General features: G+C 45.0%; 1 pseudogene; it reads right to left on the reverse strand.

Annotated features, from left to right (window-relative positions):
• Positions 1-354: 354 nt before the first annotated feature.
• Positions 355-14,943, reverse strand: LOC117460906 (cytochrome P450 4B1-like; annotated as a pseudogene).
• Between the last annotated feature and the right edge of the window lie 10,489 nt (positions 14,944-25,432).

The following is a 25,432-nucleotide window of genomic DNA, read 5'->3' on the forward strand; positions in this document are numbered from 1 at the left end:
CCCAAGGATCAAAACTTAAAGGACTAAAGCAAACAGATATTGTTCTAAACTGTATTAAAGTAAACAGGTATTATCTTGAACTGTATTGAAGTGAACATGTATTATTTGGGACTGTTTTAAAGTAATCCTATATATATAAACCTTCTTACATACAATGTCCCAGACACCCTGACACACACACACAATACACTCCCTGACCAAGATATCAACACACACACACACATACACTTTCCCAGACACCCTGACACACACACAATGCACTCCCTGACCAAGATATCAACACACACACACACACACACACACACACACACACACACACACACACACACACACACACACACACACACACACACACACACACACACACACACACACACACACACACACACACACACACACACACACACACACACGCACACACACACCCACACCCACACACACACACACACACACACACACACACACACACACACACACACACACACACACACACACACACACACACACACACACACTTCCTCTTACCAAACACACACACATGTCCTTTTCAAGGTTCTTTTTGGGGCCAATATAATCTCAAATACTAATATATATCTGTGTACAATGTTTGATACTAATATATCTGTGTACAATGTTTGATTGTTTGAGAAAGAATAGTTTGTGTGAAACCTTCCCTGGGAAATTAAAGGAGTATAATCCAGTGGAAGATAAGCAGTGACTCTCCGCCCCAAAATGTCCATATATACTGTTGTTTATTCATGCCAAATGCCCCCTGTTGCTGACTGGCTGGTCCCGATATCTGTATCGCACGGCAGTGGAGCGGGGAGCCCGGAGTGCTCTGTTACAGTAGGTAAGTTTCAGAAACCGGCTCGAGATACACTTTTTATTATATTCCATGGAATGCTCTTAACATCCCGATAGCAATGAATATCTTAAGTGCTTTGACAAAAAATCCATACAAAAATGTCATCTGTGGAAGCCGTAGTACTGTAAAAAGTACAACCAATCCGTTTAGCCGCTCTGTCTGTCAGCCTTCCATCTCGTGCATGCACAAATGTATCTCGTGCCCTCATTGGGCATGCCGTCATTGGGCATGCATTGCAACAGTACTTCAATGACTCAACAGCAACAGGCGGCCACTTTCACCAGTCTGCTGACGTCATGTGCGCGTTCATGTGTGTTGGAGGAGGTGCTCTGTAATGCTGCGTTCACACCGGACGCGATGCGAATATTCGCTTCGCTCTAAACGTTCCTATCGCATCGCTCTAGTCGCTCGACTTTCACCGCGGCTGCCAGCTGTGTTTACTCGCATCATTCAAACAAGACGCGCTGGCTCGGGAGCTACTACAACAAAATGAACATATTTTTCCGTGATTAAATTGTAATACACGTTTCTAAATTATGCCGACGTAACAACATACTGATACCGGTTAGTAAAAACCATGAATTAATGCTTTGACAAGTCTGCAGACAGACGGCAGGCGAAAAACCTTTTAGAATGCTTGTTTTCTGAATGGAGATTGGGTCGACTAGGCTAAGCTAACGTTGTATATGCTCACTTCACACTCATAACAACGGCCTACAGACATAAATAAACCAGTGACTGTATTCGCCATGACACAGACAGTCTGTGGTTTGTACTTGTTTAACTTTTGTAAAGTTTCTGAACAGATATGAGGAGCTGTGATCTCTGTGTGCTAACTGCTAACAGCTAATGGCTGATGTTTTCTGGTTGAACGTCAGTGACGTCAGGCTGAGATCCTCACCGCTGATTGGCTTCCGCGAGAACGCGTCACGTGAATTTGACGCCCGAGTTGAAAAAATTGAACTCTCGCGTTTGACGCGGCCCCCTTCAATCGCCTCAATCGCGTGATTCACGCCTCATTCACCGCTTCATGCACGCCGTTGGAGCGAATTCGCGTCTGATCGTGTCTCTGCATTGACTTTACATGTAATCGCGCCGTCCCCAAACGTCGCATCGCGTCCGGTGTGAACGTAGCATAAGGAAGTCTGAAGGAAGGGGCGGATTCTTTTCGGCTGTGTACTTTCAAATTTTAGTGCACTCAAGCCGGTTTCTGAAACTTACCTACCCCACCTTTAATATTAGTAATACGCTTTATATTTGTATAGCACCTATTACAAGAATTGTAGCCAAACTCGCTTCATAGCAGTTCAATAGACAGATTAGTATAACATGACAGGATAAAAGCAATGAAGAGGAGCAGCTACATTTCAACACATATATCCACGAAGGTTAATACATGAAGACTTGACTTGGACTCCTCCTAGGTGACATGGACTCGAACACAGGTAATGATGACTCGACTCGGACACTCGGACTTTTTTTTCAACAGTTATTTCCATTTTCACTCATGGGTCTACAGGTTTTATTTTGATGTGGAGGCCATTAAGTGAACGAAGCACCAGTCGAGGAACTATCTGTGGTGTTTGCGTCGGGTCCTCGATCAGATGGTATCTCTGCAGTGTCAGCGCTGTTGACACTTTCAGCTCATTCATGGCAAAGTTCTGACCAATGCAGTTTCTGAGAGAGGAAAAGAGCACCAATGAGAGGAATATGGGGACAAATTAAGCTTTAAAGTAACATCATATAGGAAGACAGCACTTAAGGTTATGTAAATCAGATGAACAGTCAATACCAAATGATATATATATTTTTGATTTACATAATATTGGAATAGGTTGGACAAGAAGATATGGCAACAGCCTTTCAGTAAGCCCTTTGTGTTTGCCAAATGTGTTTTTACTGCAGGGCTATTCAATCAATCAATCAATGTTTATTTATATAGCCCTATATCACAAATGTTACATTTGTCTCAGTGGTCTTCACAGTGTGTACAGAATATCAGTATGACAATACGACACCCTCTGTCTTAGACCCTCACATCGTACAAGGAAAAACTTCCAAAGAAAACCCAGTTTAAAGGGAAAAATGGGAGAAACCTCAGGGAGAGCAACAGAGGAGGGATCCCTCTCCCAGGACGGACATACGTGCAATAGATGCCGTGTGTAAATTGAAAAGATAATACATTTGCAACATAGGTAGCTATTGTATTGTAATGTCTTGTAAACTTAGCTGTAGCCCTATTTTTTGTGAGCTAGTCACACGGTATCATATGAGGACAAACCTTGGCCCAGCAGAGAAGGGCACGAATGCGTGAGGAGGCCTCTTGGAAACATTCTCCGGGAGAAAACACAGTGGGTCAAAGACCTGGGTTGACACAATATGTAAAAACAAACACCAGTGTGGCATTAATCACAATCTCTCTAAAGGTGGGGTAGGTCATTTTGTAGAAACCAGCTCGAGTGCGCTAGAATTTGAAAATATACAACTGGAAAAAATCTGCCACTTCCTTACAGAGCCCCTCCTCCAACACACACGAACACGACCAATGAGGGCAACGAGATCAGTTTGTGCACAGATGGAAGGCTGACAGGCAGGTAGGCCATCCAGTTATTTTAGCCGGGCCGGCTCAGATGATTGGTCGTGCTTTTTACAGTACTACGGGTTCCACAGATGACACCCAAAAACCCAGTTTTTGTGTTGCTGTACAACTTTGTTTTGGCTTTTTATCTACTTTCTATTTTTTGTGAAAGTACGATTCAGTTTGTGATTAAAGAACATTCTATTTTTGGACATCTGTCTCCGAATCCTGCTTTTGGGTCCTGCGTCCTGTATCTCGGTTCATAACAGTACGAACTGACCAAAATATGGACCCAGCGGATTCAGAGACAGTGAAGATAGCTCTGCGAGCTCAAGGAACAAGACTACACCAGAATGAGGAGCAGCTGGGCGCCATCAACCTGGGGGTGAAGGAACTGACCGGCCGTCAGGAAAACTTTCAAGCCTCAGTCAATACTCAGGTGAATCACCTTGCCGAACAGCTGCACCGTGTCCTCGCTCACCTGGAAGCTGGTTCATCCCCTCAGCCTCCTGCTGTTGCTGACACACCTATTGTTCCAGCTGACCATGTGCCACTCCATGCTCCACCGCCTCGTCTGGCATCTCCAGAGCGATTCTCCGGAGATTCCGGTGACTGCCGCCCTTTCATTGTTCATTGTGATCTCCATTTTAAATATAACCCTGCTGCATTCCCCACTGATCACTCCAAAGTGGCCTTCATGGTGAGCCACTTAACGGGGAGAGCAGCGGCCTGGGCTACGTCCGAATGGGCGAGAGATTCATCTCCCTGTAATTCTCTGGATGTATTTACAGACACTCTCACCAAGGTGTTTAATCGCACGGCTCCTGGAAGGGAGGCAGCCAGAGCACTGATGCAGATTAAGCAGAGTCAACACAGAGTATCGAACTATGCCATTGAGTTCAGGACCCTTGCAGCAGATAGTGGCTGGAATTCTGCAGCACTGCTCGACGCCTTTTTGTCTGGTCTTTCGGATTCCATTAAAGACCAGTTAATACCTTTGGACCTCCCAGAAGACTTGGATTCTATCATTGCACTGGCAGTTCGAATAGACAATAGACTGGCCGAAAGACAAAAAGAAAGGTTCAAGAGTGTGGCACGTCTGCCTCGACACCAAGGGGACACACCAAGCCTACCGATACTCCTCCTGAGAGAAGAGTGCTCCCTAGTGTCTCAGAGGAGCCCATGCAGTTGGGTCGGGCTAAGTTGACTCCGGAGGAACGTCTTCGGCGCATTCAGGAGGGCAGGTGTTTTTACTGTGGGGAGCAGGGGCACCTCCTGGCTTCATGTACAGCAAAAGATCGGGCTCATCAGGGATGAGGAGGACCCTGGTGAGCCGACTGTCATCTGGATTCCCTCCTCGTATCTTGACACAGGTACAAGTAAAAATAGACAGACATGTTTTAACTCAGGGGGTTCTCATAGACTCTGGTGCGGATTAAAGTTTAATGGATTGGGGGTTGGCCAATAAGTGGAACTGTGGGGTAATTCCTTTGACGCAACCGTTAAAGGCTTCTGCTCTGGATGGTCGGTTATTGTTTACCGTTACCCACTGTACTATGCCCATTGAAGTAACCGTAAATGCAACACATACTGAACACATGACTTTCCATTTATTTGACTCTGCTCAGCATCCACTTATTCTTGGTTACCCATGGTTAGTCAAGCACAACCCACACATAGACTGGAGATCTGGGAGAGTTAAGGGATGGGGAGAGGACTGCAAGCATTTCTGTTTGAGAGACAATAAGACTGATGACAACACTCCCCATGCTAGAAGGATTGCATGTACAGAAATGACTGAGGCTATCCAAGTACAGGAGCAAGATTTCCCTGACAAGTCCAAGGTGCCCAGTTGCTATTGGGACCTAAAGGAGGTTTTTAGTAAAGCCCGAGCCACTGCCCTGCCACCACATAGGCCTAATGACTGTGCAATAAACTTGGTACCTGGCTCCCCAATTCCCAAGGGTCGCCTCTACTCTCTTTCCGGACCCAAAAGGGAGGCCATGAACAATTATATTGAGACCTCCTTGCAGGCCGGACTCATTCGCCCTTCCTCGTCACCGGCGGGAGCGGGCTTCTTTTTCGTAGACAAAAAAGATGGATCACTCCGGCCCTGTATAGACTACAGCCCTCTGAACGCAATCACCATCAAAAACAGGTACTCTCTCCCACTCATCTCCTCCGCCTTTGAACTTTTGCAAGACGCCAACATTTTCACCAAACTGGATTTAAGGAATGCTTATCATTTGGTGAGAATCAGGGAGGGGGACGAATGGAAGACTGGATTTAACACACCTAGTGGACACTATGAGTACCTAGTGATGCCTTTTGGCTTGACAAACGCACCGGCAGTATTTCAGGCCCTCATAAATGAGGTGTTGGGGGACTTCCTGAATAAGTTTGTGTTTGTATATCTTGATGACATTTTGATTTTTTCTCCTGACAACATAACCCACCAGCAGCATGTCCGTCAAGTCCTCGACCGCCTGCTACAGAACCAACTTTATGTTAAAGCAGAGAAGTGCGAGTTCCATGTCCAAACCACATCGTTCCTGGGTTTCATCATTGCCCCCGGTCAACTAAAGATGGACCCTGCCAAGGTCAGTGCTGTGGCCGAGTGGCCAGTTCCTGTCAACAGGAAAAAACGACAGCAGTTTCTGGGGTTTGCAAATTTGTATAGACGTTTCATCAGAAATTTCAGTTCTATTGCTTCCCCGCTACATGTACTTACCTCTCCTCATGTCCCGTTTGAATGGAACTCCAAAGCTGCTAACGCTTTTCAAGCTCTAAAGGAGATGTTCACCTCTGCTCCCATCCTCACCATCCCAGATCCACTTCGACAGTTCGTGGTAGAGGTGGATGCCTCTAACCTCGGTGTGGGGGCAGTTCTCTCTCGGCAGGCTGCAAAGGATCATCCCTGCGCTTTTCTCTCCCGTAAATTGTCCTCAGCGGAAAGGAACTACGACGTGGGCAATCGTGAACTACTGGCAGTGAAACAAGCCTTGGAGGAGTGGAGACATTGGCTAGAGGGGGCCGCTCAGCCGTTCCTGGTATGGACAGACCATAAGAACCTCGAATACATGAAAAAGGCTAAGAGACTGAATTCACGCCAGGCTAGATGGACACTTTTTTTCAGTCGTTTTGACTTTATCTTGTCATTTAGACCTGGCTCCCAGAACACCAAGCCAGATGCCTTGTCCCGTCTGTTTGACCCTGAGCCTGCTGCCAAGGAACCAGAACCCATCCTACCACTGAACCGTGTGGTAGGAGCGGTAACTTGGCAGATAGAAAAAGAGGTGCAGCAAGCAAATGTTGAGAGTCCAGCACCTAGTGAGTGTCCACCTAATAGGCTGTTTGTTACAGTGCCCTTACGCTCCAAGATCATTCACTGGGCTCACACGTCCTTGCTCACTTGTCATCCTGGGATTAGAGGAACCATGTTCGCACTTAAGCAGCGTTTCTGGTGGCCGTCCATGGCTAAAGATGTTGGTGAATATGTGAATGCCTGTCCTGTTTGTGCTTGCAGCAAAACCTCTTCCATGCCTCGGGCTGGGTTGCTGCAGCTGTTGCCCATTCCCCAACGGCCCTGGTCTGACATATCCATGGACTTTGTTACTGGACTCCCGGTGTCTCAAGGCAATACCACTGTACTAACAGTGGTAGATCGTTTTTCAAAAATGACTCATTTTATTCCATTGACCAAGCTACCCTCGGCCAAGGAAACGGCGGAAATTATGATGGTCAATGTATTCCGGATACATGGATTTCCCAGGGATATTGTGTCAGACCGGGGCCCACAGTTTGTTTCCAAGTTCTGGAAGGAGTTCTGCAGTCTCATTGGAGCCACCGCTAGCCTCTCCTCTGGGTATCACCCCCAGTCCAACGGACAAACGGAGAGATTAAATCAAGTGTTGGAGACATGTCTGAGGTGCTTGGTGGCTCAGAATCCCTCATCGTGGAGCAAGCATCTAACCTGGGTGGAATACGCCCACAATTCTCTTCCTACCTCTGCCACTGGTACGACTCCCTTCCAGTGCGTCTTTGGCTACCAACCACCCGTGTTTGCTGAGACTGAAAAGGAGGTCTTGGTCCCGTCTGCACATGCCCTGGTCAGACGTTGCCCGTCGAACCCTTCTAAGGAGTTCTTCTTCAATGAAAAGGGGGGCTGACCGACACCGCCGGCCAGCTCCAGTGTACCAGCCTGGGCAGAATGTGTGGTTGTCCACAAAAGATCTAGCCCTCCATGTCGCTTCAAGAACATTTTCCCTCAGGTTTGTTGGTCCCTTTCCAATAACGAAGATCGTGAACCCTGTGTCTGTGCGCCTGCGACTCCCCAGATCCCTGCGGGTCCACCCTACATTCCACGTTGGGAAGATCAAGCCTGTCAAGGAAAGCAGTTTGGTGCCCGCAACTAAACCTCCGCCACCCCCCAGAATGGTTGATGGTGGCCTTATTTATACAGTCAAGAAACTGCTGGCAGTCCGGAGAAGGGGACGTGGCAGGCAGTTCCTCGTTGACTGGAAAGGCTATGGAGCAGAGAATAGGATGTGGATCCCGTCTCGCTACGTTGTGGATCAGGAGTTGATCAGGGATTTCGACAGGCAACATCCTAATCTGCCTGGGCCGTCAGGAGACGTCCCTAGAGGGGGGGGGTAATGTTGTGACTCAACAGATATGTTAGGTTTAGTTATGTTTTTATTTTGAAAGTAATCTTTCCTGTCATTTCAGATCCCACAGTTCCTGCCTTTGTGTGTTTCCCGCCCGTGAGATTGCTTGGCCCTGCCCTGATTGTTTTCACCTGTGCCCATCCTCCTCACCTATATATAGCCCTGGTGTTTCTTTGTTCCTTTGTCAGTTCGTTATGTTTCATGTCGTGAGCACCCAGGCCTTTTGACTCCTGATACTACCTTAAGATTTAGACCTTTTGTCAAGTGAGTTTTTGTGTTGCTGTACAACTTTGTTTTGGCTTTTTATCTACTTTCTATTTTTTGTGAAAGTACGATTTAGTTTGTGATTAAAGAACATTCTATTTTTGGACATCTGTCTCCGAATCCTGCTTTTGGGTCCTGCGTCCTGTATCTCGGTTCATAATACATTTCTTTATGGATTTCTTGTCAAAGTACTTCAGATATTCATTGCTATCAGGATTTTAAGAGCATTCCATGGAATATAACAAAAAGTGTATCTCGAGCCGGTTTCTCAAACGTACCTACCCCACCTTTAATATGTCGTTGCTGCTATAGTGTACTGCCATGTGGTAAATACTTGTGTGTGCTGCTCTTGCTCTTTTGCATATCATGTATTTATTTGTTGCTATGTTTACAAATGTCATGTTCTTATATGTTGTATGTCAGGGACTACGGATGGAAATTAGCTCAAAGCTCAAATCTGGCATATTTACACTTGAAGCATTATTTGTCTAAAGTGTTCATTAGTGTGCATTGTCCCTATTCAAATAAACGATTAAATGAAAATTAAAAAAATGATTTAAAAACATTTTATGTACAAGTATCATAGGTTTACTTTTATGGGCACATGTGAGCTTACACATTTAAAAATTCTTCCACAGAATGATCTTCTTTACTTACTTCAGGGTTTTCCCAGACAGTTGCATTCCTGTGAAGCGAATACACACTTGTTGCAATATGACTCCATACAAATAAGAGCAAAACAAAATGTATTTGTAATAAGATTGTGCAGGGAAAAACAATTCATATATTATGTTTGAGACAATTTTGCAAACCTGCTGCTATAATTCAAACCATGAAGGTTAACAGGTTCATTTGTGCAAGCTTGACTCAATAAAAATAACTGTTAATCGTTAACTAAAAAGTTAACCTTTACCTTTTACCAAAGGGTATACACGTTTGATGCATTCAACTGTATGGTGTTTTATTCACATTCATCTGCAAATAACCATTAAAGCCAAACCTGCAGGCAAAGTTCTTCCATCAAAAAAGGTAATGGTCTTGGTGGTGATTCTGGACATTCCTGGTACCAGAGGGTAAAGGCGGAGGGACTCTTTTATGAACATTGTAGTGTATGGAATTTTACTGAGATCCTCCCTAAAAAGTAAACAGACAAATGTTAGTTCAACAATTGGCAGCACTGAGATACATTTGCATTGTTTTCAAATGTAAGTCTACCACTCCATGGTGTCCTTGCCATCCAGGGCTTGAAGGACCTCATCCCGGCACATCTTCTGGTACTCTGGGTGGCAGGCCAGAGAGTAGAGGATGAAGGACATGGCACTGGCTGTAGTGTCATGGCCCTCAAACATGAAGGTGTCCACTTCTGCTTGTATATCTTCATCTGACATACCCTGTTTGTTCTCATCCTTAAATAAAAGGCAAACTTAAAACATGAGTAATCAACATATTATGTCTTAATGTGACACTACTACTACTCCAATTAAAAACCGTACAAATTGTAGGCCTATTGGAATTGGCACAGAAACAGCTAATGTCTGTTGGCTCCTTTTACAGGTCAACTCTGTTTGGAAAGAAAGGAATCATTGCCATTTTAGTTACTGAGTTACAGAGGTGTCCTTGATTATCTTATTGTGTATATATATTGATTATATGTGCACAACAGAAATGTATAACTGTTACGTTGCTGCTCATGAGTCCCTCATAAAAGTAAAAATAACCAGACTGTTGCATTTGTACCAGTGGCCATTAACCAGTGGCCTCATGCTCAGCATATCAATGCTCATTCGAAAAACCTTCTGCGTTTCCTTTTGCCCTAGTTTTTTGCCCCTTGCAGGTTAAACACATACAGTATAATATTTGCATCATCTCAAGTTATAAACATGACACAACTACGCTTTTTTAATGTGCGACAACTTAAGACTGTTCATGCTTTAAATATCTCATTACTAAAATGATCACGATTATTAATTCATTATCTCTATAGAGAGCTTACTGCTTTGACAATTGCAGTTTTTACGTATGTTGTTTTTTTTCATTGATCAGAAGTGTCTCATTTTGTGAATTCAATAAATGGCACATAAGACATAACATACTCTCGCTAAGAGAAGGATGTCCAGAAAGTCCACGTTTCTCTTTCCCTGTACGCGATCCAGCTCGTTCTCCTCCTTGAGTGCTTCTTTCCTCTTTCGTATGACTTCCCCTTCAAAATAAGAGAATAATGAATGAGCATATCCCCAGTAACTCTTAAAATGCAGCAACCATAAACCTACAGTTTAGAGCCTATACAATTTCGATGTATGGGCAAGCTAAATTCAGTTTTAGATTGTCATGATGAAGGTAATATCTGTGAACATCTTACCTGTGTGACTGTGAGCCACCTTCAATCAATCAATCAATCAATCAATCAATCAATGTTTATTTATATAGCCCAATATCACAAATGTTACATTTGTCTCAGTGGTCTTCACAGTGTGTACAGAATATCAGTATGACAATACGACACCCTCTGTCCTTAGACCCTCACATCGTACAAGGAAAAACTTCCAAAGAAAACCCAGTTTAAAGGGAAAAATGGGAGAAACCTCAGGGAGAGCAACAGAGGAGGGATCCCTCTCCCAGGACGGACAGACGTGCAATAGATGCCGTGTGTAAATTGAAAAGATAATACATTTGCAACATAGGTAGTCCAAATGTTTGGAAATGCATGTGTGTATAATAGGAAGATGAATCCACGAGGATATCCATCCAGGACCTATGATCCAGGACCACAGCCACGACTCAAGATCCAGCGCTCGCGATCCAGGACACAGGACCGCAGGATCATCCATGACTCCGGATCCCAGCGTATATAGACACCAAAAAGAAAGACATTTGGGGAAGCTGGGTTAATCGGAACATGAGTGTACACGGGTATAGATAGAGAGAAGGAAGAAGTAAGATGTCCCCCGACAAACTAAGCCTATATCAGCAAAACTAGGGGCTGAATCTAATCAGCCCTAACTATAAGCTTTATCAAAAAGGAAGGTCTTAAGCGCACTCTTAAAAACGGATAGGGTGTCTGCCGCCCGAACACAAACTGGAAGCTGATTCCACAAATGTGGAGCTTGATAAGAAAAGGCTCTGGCTCCCATTGTACTTTTAAAGATTCTAGGAACAACCAACAACCCTGCATTCTTGGAACGCAATGCCCTAGTAGGACAGTAGGGTATAATGAGTTCTTTAAGGTAAGATGGCGCCTGCCCATTAAGGGCTTTGTAGGCGAGAAGAAGAATTTTAAATTCTATCCTGTGTTCTATAGGGAGCCAGTGTAAGGCAGCCAGAACAGGAGTAATGTGGTCCCTTTTCCTAACTCTGGTTAGTACACGAGCCGCAGCATTTTGAATCAGCTGAAGCGACTTGATTGACTTCTTAGTACTCCCTGATAATAAAGAGTTACAATAATCCAGCCTAGAAGTAACAAATGCATGGACTAGTTTCTCTGCATCGTTTTGAGGCAAGATATGCCTGATTTTTGCAATGTTACGTAGATGGAAGTAGGCGGTCCTTGAAATTGATTTTATGTGGGCGTTAAAGGATAAATCCTGATCAAATATAACACCAAGATTCCTTATAGTCTCACTGGAGGCCAAATTAATGCCATCCATAGTTAGTATGTCTTTAGATAATTTGTTTCGTAGATTCTTCGGGCCAAGTACAATAACTTCAGTTTTGGTCGTGTTTAACATCAAAAAGTTTAAGGTCATCCACGTTTTTAAGTCCTTAAGGCAGTCTTGAATTTTATTTAGATGATTAATTTCATCAGGCTTGCACCTTGCATGCTTTTCTTAGTCTGAAGCCATGTGGGCTGAGGTAGAAAATGAGGTCATTGTGGTATGGAAACGTCCTGACCCGCAGGTCAATCAAATTACTGAGCTCATAGACTGCCTTGATGTATTCATTTGTTCCGCTGAAATAAGAACGTAGACAAACAGTTCAGACAACTGAGACAACCTGTAATTGTGAATCGCGGGAAAACGTTTGTATGGACTCGCCTCTCGGTCTGACAGTTGCTGTTGTAGCTGAACGCACACTTCATGATGCTGTCCAGTGTCATAAGGCTCACGTGGTTAAACAATTCAAAGGACTCATTGGTTGTTGCATAACTCTCCCATTTGTCCTGGCAACAGTGAAAGAACAGATGTGAGGTCTCAGCAGGACGTGGAACAAACTTCAACACACTTAGCTGGAACAACTTTGACATGAAATAGCTGCAGCATCTGGAAAGCCTAAGCCTATATTTCCTCCACATCACTTCACCATTGACTACTTATTATAGCACTTTACACAAAAGCATTTTCCTTGTACAATATGTGAAATGCAACTTGGCAAAAAAACAGACACTGATTTTATAAACAAAAAGATTGTCATTAACGTACCAGCATGGTTTTAACAGAGTCTGACATCAGATTTACGTAGGATTTCAAAACTTCATAATGGAAACCTGGGATCCAGAGCCTTCTGTGGCGAAACCACTTCTGACCTTCAGACACCAATAAGCCATCACCTGAAGACAGACAGAGGCAGTATGTGTCAGCGAGGCAAGCAGCTTAACAGGAAATACTGCGCAGTAAGCCAACATATGCTGTAGGAGAAAGTAAAAGCAATCTTACCAATCCAAGGCTTAACAAAAGTATATGCCATATTATCTTTTGGCTCTGTTACGAAACAAACAATTACAGATTATGTTACATTGACCTTTGTTTATTGAAATGCAGATAATAAACCAATATGAGTCTACATGTATACGACGTAGTAAAAAGCATAGTCAAAAGATGAATTTAACTTAACGCCTACATTGTAAAGGTTTATGACTTCAGTAAAGATATAAAACAATGGCTCACACACCTGTAGATGCCAATATAGTCTTCACATAGTCTGGATGGTGAATGTTGAGGAAACAAACAAGGGGACCAAACCACATCGGGAAAGCATAAGGGTACTGCTGTCCCCATTTCACAATCTTTTTCAAGTCCGACCCATCCTGTTTAAACTGAAAGTAAAAACATAAAAAACATAGGTTAAGCTTAACCAATATGCTGGAGCCTGAAGAGGACAAAGTTATCCCCTGAGTTGTGATGCTCTATAAACTAATACTCAACGGCTAAGTTTAAGGCTTAATTGCATCCAAATTGTTACTTAAATAAATGTAAAGAAGTTCAAATCAGTGACAACCCAAATTAAATAACACCAATAATAATAACATATGAATACGCTTTGAATTTCCTTTTTTCGCAGGCTTTTCTTTTTGCAAATCTGAGTCTGTTGGCACATGATGAGACTGGGGATGACCTTTGACAGTTGCAACACTGGGGACGCTGCAAAAAGGGACGGTTCATCAATCAATCAATGTTTATTTCTATAGCCCAATATCACAAATGTTACATCTGTCTCAGTGGACTTGCAGTGGTTGCATTCATTCTTATTCCTCTGATCAGAAACATGCTAGAGTGAGGACAGGAAGACACATTCTATATCTGCGGCTGAAATTACTATTTTCCCATGGAAATAAACACATTATATATCACATTTAATCATTTTAAAATGGTATTGGTGGTTAGCAAACACATTGATTAACTGAGAGAAATGCACAAAGTGTTGCAACTGTCAAACTTCAATAAGAAATACATTGTATGCCAGAAACTACAAGGAGCTCAGTCATGTATTTTGTAGATATGAACTCAAAACAATCTGACTCTGATTTTTGTTATAGGTGGTATTTCTCCTGTGATCTAAAAAGTCCAGTGGCACAAGAAGGTTAACTTCAATGTAGTGTTTGTATTGCCAGTTCTGCAGAACCCTTCTAATATTTTGCACAATTGTTCACAAGCTACCTCTCTTAGTATCAGACAGCTTTCCACTTCCCATAACAATACTGCACATATTTTATTGTATTATTCTGAGAACTTTGCAATAATATATTGTACGTAGTTTCTTGGTATATCCAGATTGAGTGTAAATCATTTTCTATATCTTAACGCAAATAATAGTTTTTTTTATTAGTTTTTTTTTTTTTTTTTTTTTCTTACTTTTGTTCCTCTTTAACTGTGTTTATGTATGCACCATGCACACAAAGGCACATTCCTCGAATATGTTAACCTACTTGACAATGAACCTGTTTCTGATTCTATTATTATTAATACATTATTATTATTACTTGCTTCTTGCACTGAGCAGTCATTATACACGTTACCTCCTTTAGATGTCCAAAGAGCCAGTGCGACGGTGGTCCTGGAAACAATTCCATAATTTGCTTCGCAGCTCTTCTTTGGGCGAGCAAGATTGTCAACTTATAAACAACGGCAACAACACAGAGCACCGCGATCAAGTGGTGCATGTGGGGTAAGCCCAACTGATACTACACAAAACCCTCAGTTGACTCCATGCTTGCGACCTCCTTGAAGATGAACAGTGATTCACACAACACAGTTTTGTGTCTGTGAGTGTGTGTGATGTAACCACCACCGGAATGTGGGTGGAGAATATGGCCCAACCACTATGCAGTACAGCTCCGTCTGTAGTCACACTCACAGCATGAGGCCCCCTTCTTTCGGGTGTAAAACCTTTGTCTGTGCAGGAGGGGCGGCACCAGGGGGTAGCTTGGAGTTGCTATAGCAACTCCAACAATTGGCCTAGAAACGGCATAGTGAAGTATTAAAGTAACATGTTATAGCAGAAAGTTGAAGATTAGCGCAAATGGTCTTTTCTTCCACTTGACTTGTTAATAATCAGAAGGTGGTTTTTGGGCTATTTGTGAGTAGGTAAGGTACAGTACAGCCTGTGATTGCTACCTTGAGTAGAATGATTACACGTTGATAAAGTATTTTTCAGAAAGTCATTTTGTGCTTTCAGGGGCAGAACTCAGTAAGAGTTTTCTGTATGATCTGGAAAGCTTAGATTAATACAAGAAGGAAATATTATATCAATTCTTGGACCTTCTCAATATAACTATACTTTAATTACAGTTTCCAGATATTTCAAGAAACAATAAGGATGTTGGTGTGTTTCTGAATTGAGTCACACAGTTAGAGAGACAATGGTCCTTCTGAGTTATTAATAGATGCATTCATTCTAAGTGAGCTGACTTTGGGGTAGAGTGAAGTTCAGAGGAAGGCCTGAGGCTATAGGAATAGTTAACCTTTGTTAGTTAGCTAGTGCTATGGATGTCATCAGATGATGACGTTTAAAACATATACAAATGCAGCTTTCAGTGGGAAAAACATGTGACATTTGTGTGGGGGGCTGGATGATGAAATGAGAGTGCGTTAAACATGCTGGTAGAATTCTACTATTTGGAAAACATTGCTATAATTACTGCTCAACTATACCTGTGTTTGTGTTTTATTGATTTCTATCTGTTTTATTCTTTCATGTTATGAGTACTAAATTGCCACAACATTTTGGAGTAGTTGGCTTAAACAGATGTGTGTGCGTTAAAGGGGAATGGGTGTGCGTTCTGTCATGACTCCAAATCATTGTTGGCGGACTGACTGAGGGCAGAGACACACACACACACACACACACACACACACACACACACACACACACACACACACACACACACACACACACACACACACACACACACACACACACACACACACACACACACACACACACACACACACACACACACACACACACACACACACACACACACACACACACACACACACACACACACACACACACACACACACACACAGGAGATGGAGCAACAGATGGAATCAACAACTGCTGACTCATTGCCTAGGGTCCCGCCCAGAAGTGAAACCGGCCAATGGAGAACTGCCAACTCACTGGCTAGCTCGCCCAGAAGTGAAATCGCCAATAATAAATAGCTAGGGAGGAGCAATCGACACAAACCCTCCCACTTAATTTGTATTTAACCACATAATGTTCATAATCGGCGCTGTCTTCTGAATGACTGTCCTGGGATGTATCTCACACGGTAGTAGAATTCAGCCCGGAGCACTCTGTATTGTACTATTGCAGAGTGCTCTGTATTGTGTATTGTTGTTTTTACCATTAAAACAGATTATTGTTTCACCTTTATCCTGGTGCTTTGAGTTCCTTCTTTTGTAAATGTGACCAGCTCATCAGTCATCAAGGGACGTGCGGAGCAGGGGTGAACCTTCCACCACCGCCATTGGGTGGTGCTCCAACAATAGCAACCCCATTGTTTTGTTATGAAAATGTATCAATATTATACACATTCTCACGAGATCTATCAGGGGTCGTTGTAAGTTAAAGCGCAAACTGTTACTTGGCTAATGTTGTTATAATTCTCAGTATGTGAACACGGATCGAAAATGGAAAGATTTCTCACAACACAAGTCAGCATAAACGACCGTGATCTCCAACGGAGCCAGTCCAGCCGGACAACCCTGCTATCCAGAGCCAGCCCGACCCATTAAGCAACATAAGCGGCCGCTTAAGGGGTCCCCTAGCAAAAATAAAAAAAATCTCAGTACACCGTCGCCGTGATAAGTATGTTTAATTCATTGTGTTAATATGCCTAGTGTTAGGGATTAATTTTGTCTTTACTTAAGATATTTGACCTTTCGGCCTGTTGACGTTTTACGACCGAACCCTAAGTCTGTTATCTGTCTTAGGGAATGGGAAATTAAACTACCAGTGTTTGACATCAGAACTCCTGCTCGTCCTGTGTCTCCTTCGTGAGTCGGTGACTCCCACTGCATTGCTACACAGAAGTTTCCCTTACAAATTGGCGTTGTCGGCAGGATACCAACATATCTTCAGAGACTGGTAAGTGTAATTTCAAATCCACATTTGGACATTGCCTTACCAGAATCTGTGATTGACGGTATCCTAAAATTACTTGTGAAACTGAGCGGTTGTGTTTCATTTTTGGTTAATGAACATTTGGCTGATTGCCTCTGTGCATGCTGCTTGGGACGCAATTGCCATACAAGCATGCACAGCTTATGTTCAGAGTAACCTTAAAGAAATACATCAGTAAAGTGGAGCTTCTGTATGAAAGCAATGTAAAGATTTGTATTGAACAAATCGCCGAATTCTGGGGGTTTCAGCGGCCAACACAACAGTTAAAAATAAGCAGCCAGAGATATTCCCCCTATCGCCTCTGTGAGCACGGCACCAGCAGCAGCCGCGGGTGTGTGTGTAAACATCCCCCCGCATCTGGGTGGCTGCAGCAGTGCAGCTGAGAGGAAGAAAGTCACAGCTTTTGTCTATAAGCTTTAACTCACACCACCGCCATCTCTATTAAAAACGAGATGGTCTAAAAGCACTCGTTGTCTGTGACCGTCTTCTGCATTGCTGGTAAGGCTGGGGCAGCGCGAGGTGCGTGCATCACCTGATGCGCCACAGCTCTCTACTCTGCTGGAGGAACATTTCCTACGTTACTTGGAAGCGTTCCCTACTTCGCTGGACCAGCTGGTGATGATCTGGGGTGCATACATACAATTATAGGCTAATTGATCACGGGTGGGCAGTGGCAGGCAAGCGTAGAAACAAAACTGTGCTTCATCATTGTGATGAACTCGATGGCGGGTGTATAGGCTGGTCGTGTCGGACTACAGTTAACTGTGCTGTTTTTGGAGAGAAAGGATAGCGGAAAAAAGTCTATGTTCTCCTGGTCGGGGGATCATAGCGCCACTAAACTAGTGGTGTCGCAAGAGGATAAGCTAGTTATCGCTTTTGGACGGTCTTCAGGCACGATCTTAGCACTTGTACAAGGGTGGATGTGCGAGTAGGTGCTCCATTTCAATAATTCCCTACCCCCTCTGAAAACCTCCTAATTCGGACTAAATAGAGCTGAATTAACTTTGCTGTCACGCTGGTGTTTATTGCGAGTTCATGTTTGTTTGTCTAATTGTTTCTATATTGGTTTGCCTACCCGCCGTCTTGTGTATGCTTTGTAACAGTTTTATGACCGGTCAACTCTCGGTCACAAGAGCCATATAGTCAGATGAGTGATTCAGTGTCTCCAGGTGCTCACGGATACCTTCCCCCAATATGCTGATTAGCTCTCGGTAAACTAGTTAAAGGGCTACCAAGATGCGAGGCTGATCAGAATTGACATGACAACGCACCCGTGCAGTCAGAACCTTTGGCTGCTGTGACTTGTGATGTGAATTTCTCCGGCCGATGCTTGTATTAAACTACCAGTGTTTGACATCAGAACTCCTGTTCGTCCTGTGTCTCCTTCGTGAGTCGGTGACTCCCACTGCATTGCTACACAGAAGTTTCCCTTACACCTAGATTGCCTACTCTCAAAGTCATGTATTATATTATTGAGTCAATAATATAATACATTAACCGTGCTTTACCTGAACCTCATCATGACACTAGAGAGGACGGCAGGAATGCAATTTCCCGTGTTCAGAGAATGTAACAGAGGCAAGACACCAGACCAACCAGAGAGTTGAATGGAAATAAACATCTGTCTTATTGGCTGACAGGTACCTATCCTGTGAGCTGTGACAATGTTTAAAATAAACTGTCAGTCGGACTCAGAGTTTTTGAAGATGGACATAAGAACATTTTTTCTTAAAAAAGACGACAATTCTCAAGTGGTGGCTCACACAACTACCCCAGTGCCACCACTTGAGCCAGGCAAACAAGGTATGTAAATGTCAGTAAACTTCCAAGTTATGCGAACATGTAAGCAAAGCATAAATTACAGCTACGTTGACGTTACTTTGAATTGGAGAGACAGCAAGCGCATTTCGTGGCATCTGCAGGCAGTGGCAAGCAGAGGTGGGACCAAGTCATTGTTTTGCAAGTCCGAGTCAAGTCTCAAGTCTTTGCGCTCAAGTCCGAGTCAAGTCTCAAGTCTTTGCGCTCAAGTCCAAGTCAAGTCTCAAGTCAGGATGGGCAAGTTCAAGTCAAGTCCAAGTCCTAAACTTTGACAAAACGAGTCTTAAACAAGTCCTTATGTGCTTTTCAACAAATGTAATGACATCGATCAACAGCAGGGCCGTCCCTCCCTACAGGCCGATCATGCAGGCTATATGGGGCCTCACATTGCGCAGGGGTCCTCGTGCAGGGGTCCTCGGCTTATGAGCTCGGCTTGTGCACAGTTCCCCGCGCCCCCCCCCCCGCTGATACGCGAGAGTGAGAGGTGACAAGGGGAGCACGTCTGTAATCCGACACCGTTGCAATGAATCGACATCTGACCAATCACGGCTTTGATTCGGCCACTAGTGCAGGTGAAGAGATGTCAAAAAGACAGTTTCAGTCCGGAGCAAGCAAGAGGGAAAAAAACAAAAACATGAAGAAACTAGAGCATCACTCGAAGGTGGGTTATTGTATTTCAATCAGGAGAGACGTGATGTATGGAATACATGTTTATTATCCGTCACATTATATAAATGAAACATAATGACAGTTTATAACAAGAGAACAAAATGGTGTTTGGCGATTAGGCCCAGGTTTTGTAGGATATCATTCGGGAAGGGAAAGAACCGTTTCCGATGAACCCCCCCGGGTCTCGACACTGGTGATGGTGATAAGTGGTTAGGTCCGGTTGGAAGGGAGAAGGTTGAGCTTGGCCCTGAGTTGGAAGCAGGAGGCGAAGGGTTGCGCGTTGACACCTGAAAGACAGCTGATAGAAAAGGGGAGAGCATATATAGAGGGATTAACAGGTGCGATAATTAGGCTTGTGAATGGAGGGAAGTGATAGGTTGGCTAAGGAGTGGCGCTCTCTGTCATCTAGTGAAAGGAGCGAGTATTGCCATGACGTGCAATACGGAGTGATGGGTCTTCCTGTCTGAACTTGCGCTGAGCTTCATTTCAATCAGGAGAGACGTGATGTATGGAATACATGTTTATTATCCGTCACATTATATAAATGAAACATAATGACAGTTTATAACAAGAGAACAAAATGGTGTTTGGCGATTAGGCCCAGGTTTTGTAGGATATCATTCGGGAAGGGAAATAACCGTTTCCGATGAACCCCCAAAAGAAGTGAAGTATGAAGTACTGAACGTGTAGAAATCTTACCTTGTGGGATGCAGTGGAAATCTATGGATGAAATGAGAGGTTAATACATGTGGGGATTTAGACGTACTGATGCCTCAGGCATCCTTCCTGGACGTACAGGGCTTCCCGGACGTACGGGGCATCCCGGACATACGGGGTTTCCCGTTGTGCAGGAATATCATTCGGGAAGGGAGAACCGATCTGATGAATCCCCAAAATAATGAAATATATAGAATTGAGATGTACTGGGTTACTTACCTTACGAACTAGCTGCGGTGGTTTATGGATATAATTAGAGAATTATACGGGGACAGAGAAAACATGTTATTGACTAGCGTAGGACTAAGAGTGGGAAAATGCATGGATGGATTCATCCTGGCTCACGCAAGCCTTAGACCCTTCCGGTCAAACATGAAATAAAATGCATGGATGTCACATCCTGGCTCACAAGCCTGAGACCCTACCGGTCAAATATGAAAAGTAAAAGCCCTTCCGGCCAAACGTGAAATAAAAATGCGTGGATGTCACATCCTGGCTCACAAGCCTGAGACCCTTCCGGTCAAACATGAAAAGTAAAAGCCCTTCCGGCCAAACGTGAAATAAAAATGCGTGGATGTCACATCCTGGCTCACAAGCCTGAGACCCTTCCGGTCAAACATGAAAAGTAAAAGCCCTTCCGGCCAAACATGAAATAAAAATGCGTGGATGTCACATCCTGGCTCACAAGCCTGGGACTCTTCCGGTCAAACATGAAAATAAAATGCATGGATGTCACATCCTGCTCACGAGCTTGGGACCCTTCCGGTCAAACATGAAATATAAAAATGCGTGGATGTCACGTCCTGGCTCACTCGAGCCGGAGACCCTTCGGTCAGAACACGTGGAACGTGACTTGAAATAACCATGTAACACGACAGGACCTGTAGTGTAAACGTGCCTGTGATCTTAGATTGATGATGCAATAGAATCCAGATATAAAACATGACAATGATATGTGAGCTGATATGCTAATGACACCACCACCAGTTATATGCGTGATTACCAACGTTTTTATTTAATTTTAATTTTTTTTTATTTTTTTTTATATGCATTTTGTATCTATTTATTGATTAATAAAAATAAAAAATAAAATAATAATGAGTTTGAGCCCTAAGGGAAGATAGTTCTAAGAGCACGGGATCTGGGTGAGTAGATGAGACGCTGCTAAGCGAGTGATATTAAGGGAGTGGAGGGGTGAATGATCAGAAGAATCTCCCGCCATGTGGTTTCTGAAGCAGGGCGGGGATCTTAGGCCGGCTGCGCCTGGGACATACGGACCTCGGATGAGCATCGTTGCAGGCGTGGAAAGAGTGACTGGGAGGGAGGAAGCCAGGGAATGAGGGGAGGCTACACTGTGAGGGAATGTAGGGGCTTGGACTGGCATTAACCCCGGCGGCGCCATGGCCGGAAGCGCAGCCCTGTGAGTTGATGAAGTGGAGGCTCTGGCTGCTGCCCTTTCCATAGACTGAAGGCGAGCGTCGATTTGTTGCATGGATTTGGCCAGGGATTGCAGGGTGTTGGCCAAGCTGGTATCTATGAGCCCAGGCTGGTTTAAGGTGCTTCCGGGCTGGTCAGCGATGGTGCGAGCCTGGGAGGAAGTTGACTTTTTGGACGGATGAGCTACTGGGGGGGGCGACTTCCTTGTCCTCTTACCCCCGCGGCCTCGGCCGCCCCGCGATCTGTCGGAGGGGCCGGCTGGAGCTGCTGGCGTGAGCTGGGGGACGGCGCCTGCTACTTGGTCTGAGAGCTCGCGAAGCTGGGACAGAGTACCTGGGGCTGGGGAAATGCCCTTCTGCTGCAGTTGAAGAGTGAGGAGATCTGCCTCTGCTGAATGAGAGCTGCTGCGGGAACCCGCACGGGTGCTCGGGCGCCGGTAGCTTGAGGAGGGGGAAGCTGCCTCGGGCGGAGCGTCAGGGCTGGGATTGAGATCCTCCTGGAAGAGTTCGTCCTCGGAATCGTCCGAATTGGACATCTTTGAGGTTAGTTTTGTCGTACGCGGAGGTTTGTTTGCACTACCTGAAAGACAGCTGATAGAAAAGGGGAGAGCATATATAGAGGGATTAACAGGTGCGATAATTAGGCTTGTGAATGGAGGGAAGTGATAGGTTGGCTAAGGAGTGGCGCTCTCTGTCATCTAGTGAAAGGAGCGAGTATTGCCATGACGTGCAATACGGAGTGATGGGTCTTCCTGTCTGAACTTGCGCTGAGCTTCATGAGTCAAACGTATAACTTGCGAATGTTGTATTTAGTCAAACTTTTGCCAATTGCCAAAAAACATCAGCTGCAATTCACGACATGAAGAAGGCAGTCTCTGCATAGCATATAGGCTAATGGAGATGCGGTTATTTCCAGAATTCTTTATTTACCATTCATTCAAGTATGTTATGCCTCCCTTATATCTGCTAATGTACAGGAGGAAGAGTGATAAACTGTCTGTCTAGTTGGCTTACATAACAGTTAAAGTTTACAGCCTAAAAAACATGGAGCATTTTTTCCCCTTTTATTCGTCAATTTGCACATTTCGTGGTGATGCTCAGCCTCTCCCTTTAACTCCTAACAGTCATCATTATTTCAACCACAACACAGAGAAATACTGAGAGAAATGTGTGTGTAGTTGTTGATACATTGCTGACAGAGGGAACTACATTTGAATATAGATTTAAGAAATATCAGTTTTTGAGCATGTCATAAGCATGTTTTGTCTTGACTATATTACAACTATATTATAATCAAACAATATAGTATTTATATTATTGAATTGATTATGATTATGATGATTATTATTAGAAGTAGTTTATTTGCATTAATCATATTCTAATCTTTTTGAGGCTAGTATTTCATTTAATGCAGACGTATTCACCTGTAAACGCATACTGAACGACATACATGCACATTTACCATTTACCTCAATGTATAAAAAAATAACTGTGTTGATAATAATAATAAACCTATTTATATTTGCAAAGTCTCTGAAGAACCAGCACCTTACCGTGGTAGAGAGGTTTGTGTGCCCTGATGAACCTGGGGGCTGTGTTGTCTGGAACCTTGTGTTCCTGGTAGGGTCTCCCATGGCAAATTGGTCTCAGGCAAGGGGCCAGACTAAGATTGGTTCAAAAGACCTCATGAAAGGAAAAACAAGAAGTGAGGATACCCGGCCCGGAGGAAGCCCGGGGTCCCTTTCTGGAGCCAGGCCCAGAAGGAGGACTCGTCGGCGAGCGTCTGGTGGCCGGGCTTGCCACGGAGCCCGGCCGGGCCCAGCCCAAAAAGGCAACGTGGGCAACACCTCCGCTTCTCCCTCCCGCGGGCCCACCACCTACGGGAAACAACAATGGGGTCGGGTGCGCTGCCAGAAGGGTGGCAGTGAAAGCGGAGGGTCTCGACGGACCAGACCCGGGCGGCAGAAGCTGGCTTTGGGGACGTGGAACGTCACCTCTCTGGGGGGGAAGGAGCCGGTGCTTGTGCGGGAGGTGGAGCGGTACCAGTTGGATCTGGTTGGGCTCACCTCTACGCACAGCGTCGGCTCTGGAACCTTACTTCTGGATAGGGGTTGGACTCTATTCTTCTCCGGAGTTGCTCAAGGTGTGAGGCGCCGGGCGGGTGTGGGGATACTCACAAGTCCCCGGTTAGGTGCTTCGTTGTTGGAGTTTACCCCAGTGGACGAGAGGGTCGCCTCCCTACGCCTGCGGGTTATGGGGGGGAAAACTCTGACTGTTGTGTGTGCTTATGCACCCAACAGCAGTTCAGAGTATACGGCCTTCTTGGAGACCCTGGAAAGAGTCCTGTATGGGGCTCCTGAAGGGGACTCTTTAATCTTGCTGGGAGACTTCAACGCACATGTGGGCAATGATGGAGACACTTGGAGGGGCGTGATTGGGAGGAACGGCCCCCCTGATCTGAACCGGAGTGGTGGTTTGTTACTGGACTTCTGTGCTAGTCATGGATTGGCCATAACAAACACCATGTTCGAACATAAGGATGCTCATAAGTGTACGTGGTACCAGAGCACCCTAGGCAGAAGGTCCATGATCGATTTCGTTATCGTATCATCGGACCTGAGGCCGTATGTTTTGGACACTCGGGTAAAGAGAGGGGCAGAGTTGTCAACTGATCACCATCTGGTGGTGAGTTGGGTCGAGTGGCGGGGGAAGCCTCTGGATAGACCTGGTAAGCCCAAACGTGTAGTTCGGGTGAACTGGGAACGTCTGGAGGAGGCCCAAGTTCAGGAGGCCTTCAACTCGCACCTCCGGCGGAGCTTTACGTTCATTCCTGTGGAGGTTGGGGATATTGAACCGGAGTGGTCGGTGTTCAAAGCCTCTATTGCCGAAGCCGCGCGGGGAGCTGTGGTCTCAAGGTCCTAGGTGCCTCAAGGGGCGGTAACCCTCGAACCTCCTGGTGGACACCGGTGGTCAGGGAAGCCGTCCGACTGAAGAAGGAGGCCTTCAGGGATTTGTTATCCCGGGGGACTCCCGAGGCAGTTGCAAGGTACCGACAGGCCCGAAGGGCAGCAGCCTCATCCGTGGCCGAGGCAAAGCAGCGGGTGTGGGAGAAGTTCGGAGAAGACATGGAGAAGGACTTTCGGGCGGCACCAAAGTTGTTCTGGAAAACTGTCCGACACCTCAGGAGGGGGAAGCAGGGAACCATCCAAGCTGTGTACAGTAAGGATGGGACGTTGTTGACCTCAACTGATGGAGTGTTAGGGCGTTGGAAGGAACACTTTGAGGAACTCCTGAACCCGACAACTCCGCCCTCTATGTTAGAGGCAGAGCTGGAGTATGACGGGGGATCAACACCAATCTCCCGGGGGGAGGTCACTGAGGTCGTCAAACAACTCCACAGTGGCAAAGCCCCGGGGGTGGATGAGATCCGCCCGGAAATGCTGAAGGCTCTGGGTGTTGAGGGACTGTCATGGTTGACACGTCTCATCAACGTTGCGTGGAAGTCGGAAACAGTGCCGAAGGAGTGGCAGACCGGGGTGGTGGTTCCCCTTTTAAAAAGGGGGATCAGAGGGTGTGT

The sequence above is a fragment of the Pseudochaenichthys georgianus genome, chromosome 16 (assembly GCF_902827115.2).
Source record: "Pseudochaenichthys georgianus chromosome 16, fPseGeo1.2, whole genome shotgun sequence".
NCBI lineage: Eukaryota > Metazoa > Chordata > Actinopteri > Perciformes > Channichthyidae > Pseudochaenichthys > Pseudochaenichthys georgianus.